This window comes from Zeugodacus cucurbitae, chromosome 3 (assembly GCF_028554725.1).
Source record: "Zeugodacus cucurbitae isolate PBARC_wt_2022May chromosome 3, idZeuCucr1.2, whole genome shotgun sequence".
NCBI classification, from domain to species: Eukaryota; Metazoa; Arthropoda; class Insecta; order Diptera; family Tephritidae; genus Zeugodacus; species Zeugodacus cucurbitae.
In genome coordinates, this window is record NC_071668.1 from 53858170 (window position 1) to 53866092 (window position 7923).

Consider the following 7923-nt stretch of genomic DNA (forward strand, 5'->3'; position numbering starts at 1 on the left):
ACAAATGTACCTTTGTGTGTTAGCACAAGTATTATGGTACGTGGTTATTTGCTGCAGCTGCGAACAAAGAAAAAATATTTACTCGCTGAACAAATATGTGGTGCGTTTTGCAATAGTTGCTTGATATCTACCCCCAAGATTTGCACGAAAAAGGTAATATTAACAACATGTGCCCCACAGAAACTATTGTTTGTGGGTAAATGTTACAAATAGCATTTGGACGAGTGGTTGGGGACGTGTATATTCGCAATTTCACATTCCGGTTGTAGTATGAGTGTTGAGTGGGCGCTGAGATAAAGTAAGTGTGTATGCCTTTAACGCTCCATTTATAACTTCTTTAACTTTATAAAGTCGCTCTTCTCAACAAATATCCCTCACTTTGCTACTTATATCCGCGCCAAGCGGTCCTTTAAGCATTATCCGCCTCCTGTGTATTGCTAACTTTTGTGTGCATGCTTTTAGCGGGGATGCATATAAAGTGTACGTTTTGTTCCACTTTTGGTTATCTCTAGCACGCTTAACTTTATTTTATGTTTTTAATGAAATTACTTCTTATTTCACCGCACTGATTTTGTTCCTTTATGACCTCCTTAAGTTCGTTTTTACGCTCACCCTTATTGTTTTAGTTTGTACTTTTTTATGTCCTTTTTATATTTTGAGTGCGTTGCATTTATGGCCAAGGAAAAGTTTTTATTGCTTATTAAAATACTACACAATACTCACAAGTGTACATGTGCAAGGGAATATATTTTTTTGTTGCTGACAGCAACATCTCTCGTACGAAGATACTAAACTTAAAAATGTACATATAACATGGATGTGGGCCGATAAAGTTCACACTTTCATTTTTAGCAAAAGCGTAAACTTGCCTTTAAATAAGTTTTAAGTACTGAACGAAACTGCCTATTTTCAATAGTTTTATATTAAATATGAAAGATTTAGTCTAAATTATTTATTGTCCTAAATCTATACATATAAGGAGGGATGCGATGTTTGTCATTTCCGACGAATCCTCGGAAAAAAAGGCGTCCGCCCTACCAGGATACTCTGAAAACAAAGATTTGACTACGTTTAATGTTTTGACTGGCAAAAAGTTACCTTGGAAGCAACTTCTTCAATATTAAAGAGATATTGTGGAAATTGATAAGGCAATAAAAGTAAGTTTTCATGAACCCTAAAACCCTTGTAACCCTTACGGTGAAACTTCATATCTTATCATAAACGATTTCCGTTGTATTGATGCAGTTTGGGAATGGATCCATTAAGAACCACAACTGCTTTCATTAACTTGCTTATCTTTAGATAATATTAAATAAATCAGACATCAAGAAGGATATCGTACTTTCCGTTGATCTTGTAAAACCCGATTTTTTCCTCTAATTGTGGTTTGATATGACATTACCTTAATTTAGAGCTCAACTAATATTCTTAAAATGAAAGGAACAAATGGAACAATATATTAACGGAGTTAGTTCGATCGGTGTTTGCTCTTTTATCGATGAATTGAAAATATTTATTAGCTATGTATAATGACCAATTTTTAACCAACTTTAATAAATTTGGCTATGTAAGCTGAACAATTCGGGCAGTTTTTTGCATCCGAAAATAACATTCCCTAAAAATCTAGCATGTACCACAAAGCAATATTTGTCTAGTTCGGGTGGATATTGATATAGCGACAAGGTTATAAGGGAATGTGGCTTGATTTGCTTATAAAACAAAATACAGAGAAATACTATTACCGATCTCGAAAGGACACCACAAATATGGAAATCACTTTTATTATGGGCATGACAAATATTTGTATATTTTCAGTTTATTTGGAGAACTTTTTATATATTTTCACCGCCTACAAAATAACCAGCCGAGCTCCCTTGAATATATTATACATCAATAATATTAATATATTATATATATTTGTAAATTTATATAAACATACATATTTACAATATACATAGTAGATATACATATACATACGTACGTATATTGACATAACCACGACGTCAATACCATCAACGTCATCGCCTGCCTGGCCGTCAACACCAATGTCGTTGTCGTAGATTGACAGATTGCAAATTGATTTTCATGCCAGTGTCAAAATTCTGTCAGCTCGCAAGCCCGAAAAGCAAAACGCTATTTGACATGAGTGATACGAGCATCGAGTGGTGAGGAATGAACAAAAAATTTATGGTGCTAGAATGGATTTCGGGGAGTGAGTTTGTAGGAGTCATGCAGGAAAATCACATGATATAGCAATTTCAGTTGAGGGCGGATGATGGGAAAAACATGTCGTGGCGCTTTGGTTGGTTTGCAGATGAAAATGGTTGCCTACACCATATATACTACATACATTTATTAATGTGCTCTACATACCCTGTAAGAAAAGGAGTAGCTAATAAATGATTAGTATACCATTTAATATTGAATTCGTAGTTGATGTCTGTTTGTTCGTTCGTTCTCAGACAGTAACCAGATTATAATTTTCACATTTGTTCGAAGATTTCCACATCTTTTTAAGCAACTGTAAAATACTCGGTATTACTTTCAGCAGCTTATAAATCTCTGGCTGACATTCCTTCATAAAAGCTTATAAACTCTTGCACAAATTCATTTTCGACGGCCCAGATGTAATAAAAAACGAATTAAGGCTTGATGAACATGTAACTTGGTGTTTAAGGCCTAAGATTTCCTACATGGTACATCGTCATACTTATAAAGCCAACGCGCAACCCATCAACAACTTATTGGCATGCAATCCAATATGTATACGGATATGTGCATACCAACGTGCCACCATACAAAGGGGTGACTTGTCAAATATGTCATTCAAAATGCTCGTACTTCTACTTTCGCATAAGGCTTCTACTTTTGTTGTTGTTGTTGTGGTAAATGTTGTGGTTATGGGTTTGTTCTTTGCCTTGCTGTGGAAAATTGCAGTCATGTGTGAAAAATGTTATTTGGACTTACATAACAGCACATACAGCAAGAAAAACTGCAAATATACAATATGGTCTTACAACAAACACAACAACACTTACTTTGCAAATATTTGCACAAATTGTAAAAGCAGCACTCTCAAATTTTCTAAAAATTCAATTGACGATGGAATCAAAATTGGCAAATACGAAAAGTGGTTATTGTGAGTTGTGGCCCAGCAGTATGTTGGAGAGAGCCCGCAGTGAGATTAAGTAACTGTATGGCATTTCAGAACTGGTTTCTTTCAGAGCAGTGCCTTTTCATGTTTTGGGCTGACTCTTTCTACTTTGATTTTACTTTTGTGCTTAGGTATGGGGCTAAGAACTTAATGTGCCAAATCTGTTATTCGCTGTCTTCTATGCACCAAGCTTTAGAGAGTAGCGAATCGAACAAACTATATCAGCTTTTGAAACATACTGGTGGCACATAATCACAATTTACCACATACAAGAAACAATGTCTGTTTAGTGCCAAGCAATATATAATGACCGATTCTATGCCTCTGAACCCGAAATAAAATAAAAAACTACTTCAATTTCGTACTATGCACCAATTTTCATCATAAAAAATCTATAAAAACTACTCTATGTTCCACTACTCACCCATTTCGTACTAGTTTGAAAACAGTTCCTAAATGATATGTATGTAACTCGTCCTTTCAGGAGTTATATCCAGATATATTTATTTCATTTACCACTTGTATGAATATTTTCGTTTATTTTCTCGTATATACGTAAGTATATACGATACCTCAATGTATGCTGTAGCCTGATCAAAGGAGCTAAAAATTAATTTAGCCAGCTTTCAATAATACGCCACAAACATGCCATCAAGTTCGTTGAATGCGTTATTCATAGAAATTTGCTGACGGGTGTGTGTGGTTGTTATTATGCGTGTGCATAAGAGAGCTGTCAAGTTGACGTAAACATACACCCACCATAAGTGACAGCAATAACAGCAGCAACAACTACATAACAGCGCCACGCATAAAAGTACTGCAGCATGGACGCTGCCTTTTTATTGCTGTCACTCCGTTGCTGTCAATGCTGTTGTTGTTGTTGTTACTATTGTTTGGCTTTACCAACGAGATGTAATAAATTCTTTGCCTCCCCTTTCTTTCTATTCCTTCACCTACACCAATTGCCGCCTTGCCAATATGAGAAATGTCATCTGTTTATGATGGCTTTTTGACATCTCGTTATTGAAGTCGGCACAGCAGTTGCGTAGCATAAACTATGGGGTGCCACCAAGTGCCCTATTCCATCAGATGTTTGATAAAATGGTGCAAAATATCGAACATACATATATATGTACTTAAGTGCATATATCAACAGATTTTTATTTCAGTTTGAAAAGTTTCACCGAGGAGAAAGGAATTGTCAGTTGAAATTTTGGGCATTTACTATATTTGGCCATGTTTTACATATAACTCCATCAATAAGAACTATATTTGTTATATTTTGATAGTTTTTTAGGGTATTTAATTGATTGATATCAATGGACGAAATAATTTCTACACAAGCTTTATTCTATTGCCATATGCCCGGTTATAACGTTCCGATTTCTTTAAGACTAGAGAACGAGATTTAAGGGGTTTCCTCTGATAGTGTAGGTGATTCCCATCATCACGTTTACCTTGCTAGAGGGGACTTTAAGCGGTGCCTCCTGAGATGCATATTCTTTTAGTATTCCCCATATGCTGAACTCCCTTGACGGGGGAGAGTTGTCCGTTTACCTCTCCAGTTTAGATTATTTTAAATATACATCTACCATACTAACTTAAAGTTGTCGGAACGTGGAGCTTTATCTGAGGGCTGTCAAAGTCGCTCATGTGCATGAATACCGAAATCACCAGCTCAGGGTTCAACCAAAATCCGAGAAGCCGTGAATAAACGTCTAAGGTAAAGATTTCTTTTCGAGATCATCTAAACTTGTATGATCTCAGATCTTCTTTAAGCTCTATGCAACGTGTCGAAACTAAAGTCTGCAGGACCGAATCTGCTATTTATATTTAGGTAAGATTTTTAGATCTCGTATGATAGTGATAATAGCAATTTATTGTTTTCAGTCGGTATTTCAAATCATTAGCTTAATATATTTTATTCACCAAAACATTGTCCTGCGTGATAGCTCTCGTCTTTTTATGATACTCAAGTCTGTCGCTCTTCCTCATCGACTTGCTTCTCCAAAGCTGCTTATTGTTGCTGTCAATTTCGTTCAATTTTCCACTTTGAGGTTGCTGTGGTAGCAACCATTGACATCACAGACCAACAGTTCAATATTCGCCAGCAATTGCTAAGCAACCAACAACAATTGTGTTGCTGCTTTCTGTGGCCTCCTGTAAGTACAGGGCTCGTATACGGCTCCTTCAATTTGCTTTGGCTCGTATTGAATTTCTTTCAGCTGTCAACATAGATTTTATGCACTCGCATGCCTCCAGTACCGATGCTTAAGTGGCGTTGTTTTTGCTCTGTTGGCTGATATTATTTTTGTTGGCACTTTCAGCATCTCCTCTGCATATTTTCTTTCTACAAGTGTGTATTTTCCTACGTCTGCTGTTGTCGTTTCCATCAAAGTCTGTCAGCATTTGTTTGGTTTACGCTGGTTATTGTTGTTTTTGTGTTTTGTTGCGCTTGGCCTTGGTTGCCAGTATCAACAGCCGTACAAGTAACCACAAGAACAACAAGAAAGCAGCTCCATCTCATCATCGCTATTATTATTGTCATTCTTGTCGCTGTCATCGCCAACGAAATCGGTATTGCCATCATAACGTTTACTATTATTATAATCATATTGTTATTGTTGTTGTTATTGTGTAATTATTATAGCCATCGCGCGCGCATGATCCTTGTCAGTGTCAATTTGATCGTTTGTTAACCGCAAAAACCACTTGTTTGTTAGCTGTCGTTGATTATTTTGACATACTGTTCGAAACCACCTAATAGAGTATGAAGTAGAAAGCTTCTGAGCTGAGGAAGTGTTGTCAGCCATGGTGCGGTTGGAAACACTTTGAGTAGAAAACATACATACATATTTATAATGGTTGAAACCTTATTGTAAAGGGTGATTTTTTAAGAGCTTGATAACTTTTTTAAAAAAAAAAAAACGCATAAAATTTGCAAAATCTCATCGGTTCTTTATTTGAAACGTTAGATTGGTTCATGACATTTACTTTTTGAAGATAATTTCATTTAAATGTTGACCGCGGCTGCGTCTTAGGTGGTCCATTCGGAAAGTCCAATTTTGGGCAACTTTTTCGAGCATTTCGGCCGGAATAGCCCGAATTTCTTCGGAAATGTTGTCTTCCAAAGCTGGAATAGTTGCTGGCTTATTTCTGTAGACTTTAGACTTGACGTAGCCCCACAAAAAATAGTCTAAAGGCGTTAAATCGCATGATCTTGGTGGCCAACTTACGGGTCCATTTCTTGAGATGAATTGTTCTCCGAAGTTTTCCCTCAAAATGGCCATAGAATCGCGAGCTGTGTGGCATGTAGCGCCATCTTGTTGAAACCACATGTCAACCAAGTTCAGTTCTTCCATTTTTGGCAACAAAAAGTTTGTTAGCATCGAACGATAGCGATCGCCATTCACCGTAACGTTGCGTCCAACAGCATCTTTGAAAAAATACGGTCCAATGATTCCACCAGCGTACAAACCACACCAAACAGTGCATTTTTCGGGATGCATGGGCAGTTCTTGAACGGCTTCTGGTTGCTCTTCACCCCAAATGCGGCAATTTTGCTTATTTACGTAGCCATTCAACCAGAAATGAGCCTCATCGCTGAACAAAATTTGTCGATAAAAAAGCGGTCGAACCGAACACTGATTTTGGTAATAAAATTCAATGATTTGCAAGCGTTGCTCGTTAGTAAGTCTATTCATGATGAAATGTCAAAGCATACTGAGCATCTTTCTCTTTGACACCATGTCTGAAATCCCACGTGATCTGTCAAATACTAATGCATGAAAATCCTAACCTCAAAAAAATCACCCGTTATTAGGCTAATAGCTCCCTAGAAGAAATAATTGATTATAAGAAATATTGTCATTAGAAGTTTGAAACCCTTTAAAACAAATTTTTTGGAAATCTTCTTTCGAGAGATTTATGGTTAACCGAATAATAAATAAATATAAAGATTACAAATTGGTTTCAAAATGTTGTATACCGGTTTTATACGCTTCTTACACTGTAGACCTGTCACCTCGTGTATTAACACTAAAATAGTATATATCGACTAGTGATTGTAACCTAAGACTAGAGACTATGACTCAATGGATCACATTTTAAAACAATTTCTGCTATGAAAGAAATTCGTCCCTTAATTAGAAGCTTGAAAATAATCTCTGATAAAAGTAGGAATCCCATGGAACCATTAAATTACCATAACTAAGTCGTGAAGTCTCCACTAAAGGTTTCTTTAAAGACTACAATACTCTCGCCTTTTCGGTATTATAAACAAATAGCATCGATTTTTAACGGATGAATACTGCAATATCTTGTTCGCAATTCGTGTATGTATGTTTCTAAGTATCAGTCCTATAGTCTCCTTTTTTACAATGAACTTTTTACTGTCAAAATGCGACATAAACACGACAGAGGTTATATGAACCAACTCGTAAAATGAAAACAACTAGTAAAACACCAACAAAAACACAACGAGGACCTGCACGCAGTATTATTACGCCATGAAAGATAGACATTCAATAATTCGAGTGATTTTATTGAGGTCGTAAAAAAACTAAAGCGATACCAATAAAAGGCAACAACAACAATAACAATACGAAGTAATAAAATCAAAAGCGAAAATGAAATGTGGAAGCTGATGAAAAATGGCAATTACTGACAAAAAATGACAGGCGATATGACGATCGTAAAAAGGAACATTTGACGCAAACAAAAAGATGGCCAACAGAGCATAAGCGTCGTAAAAAGGTAACAAAGCAAAC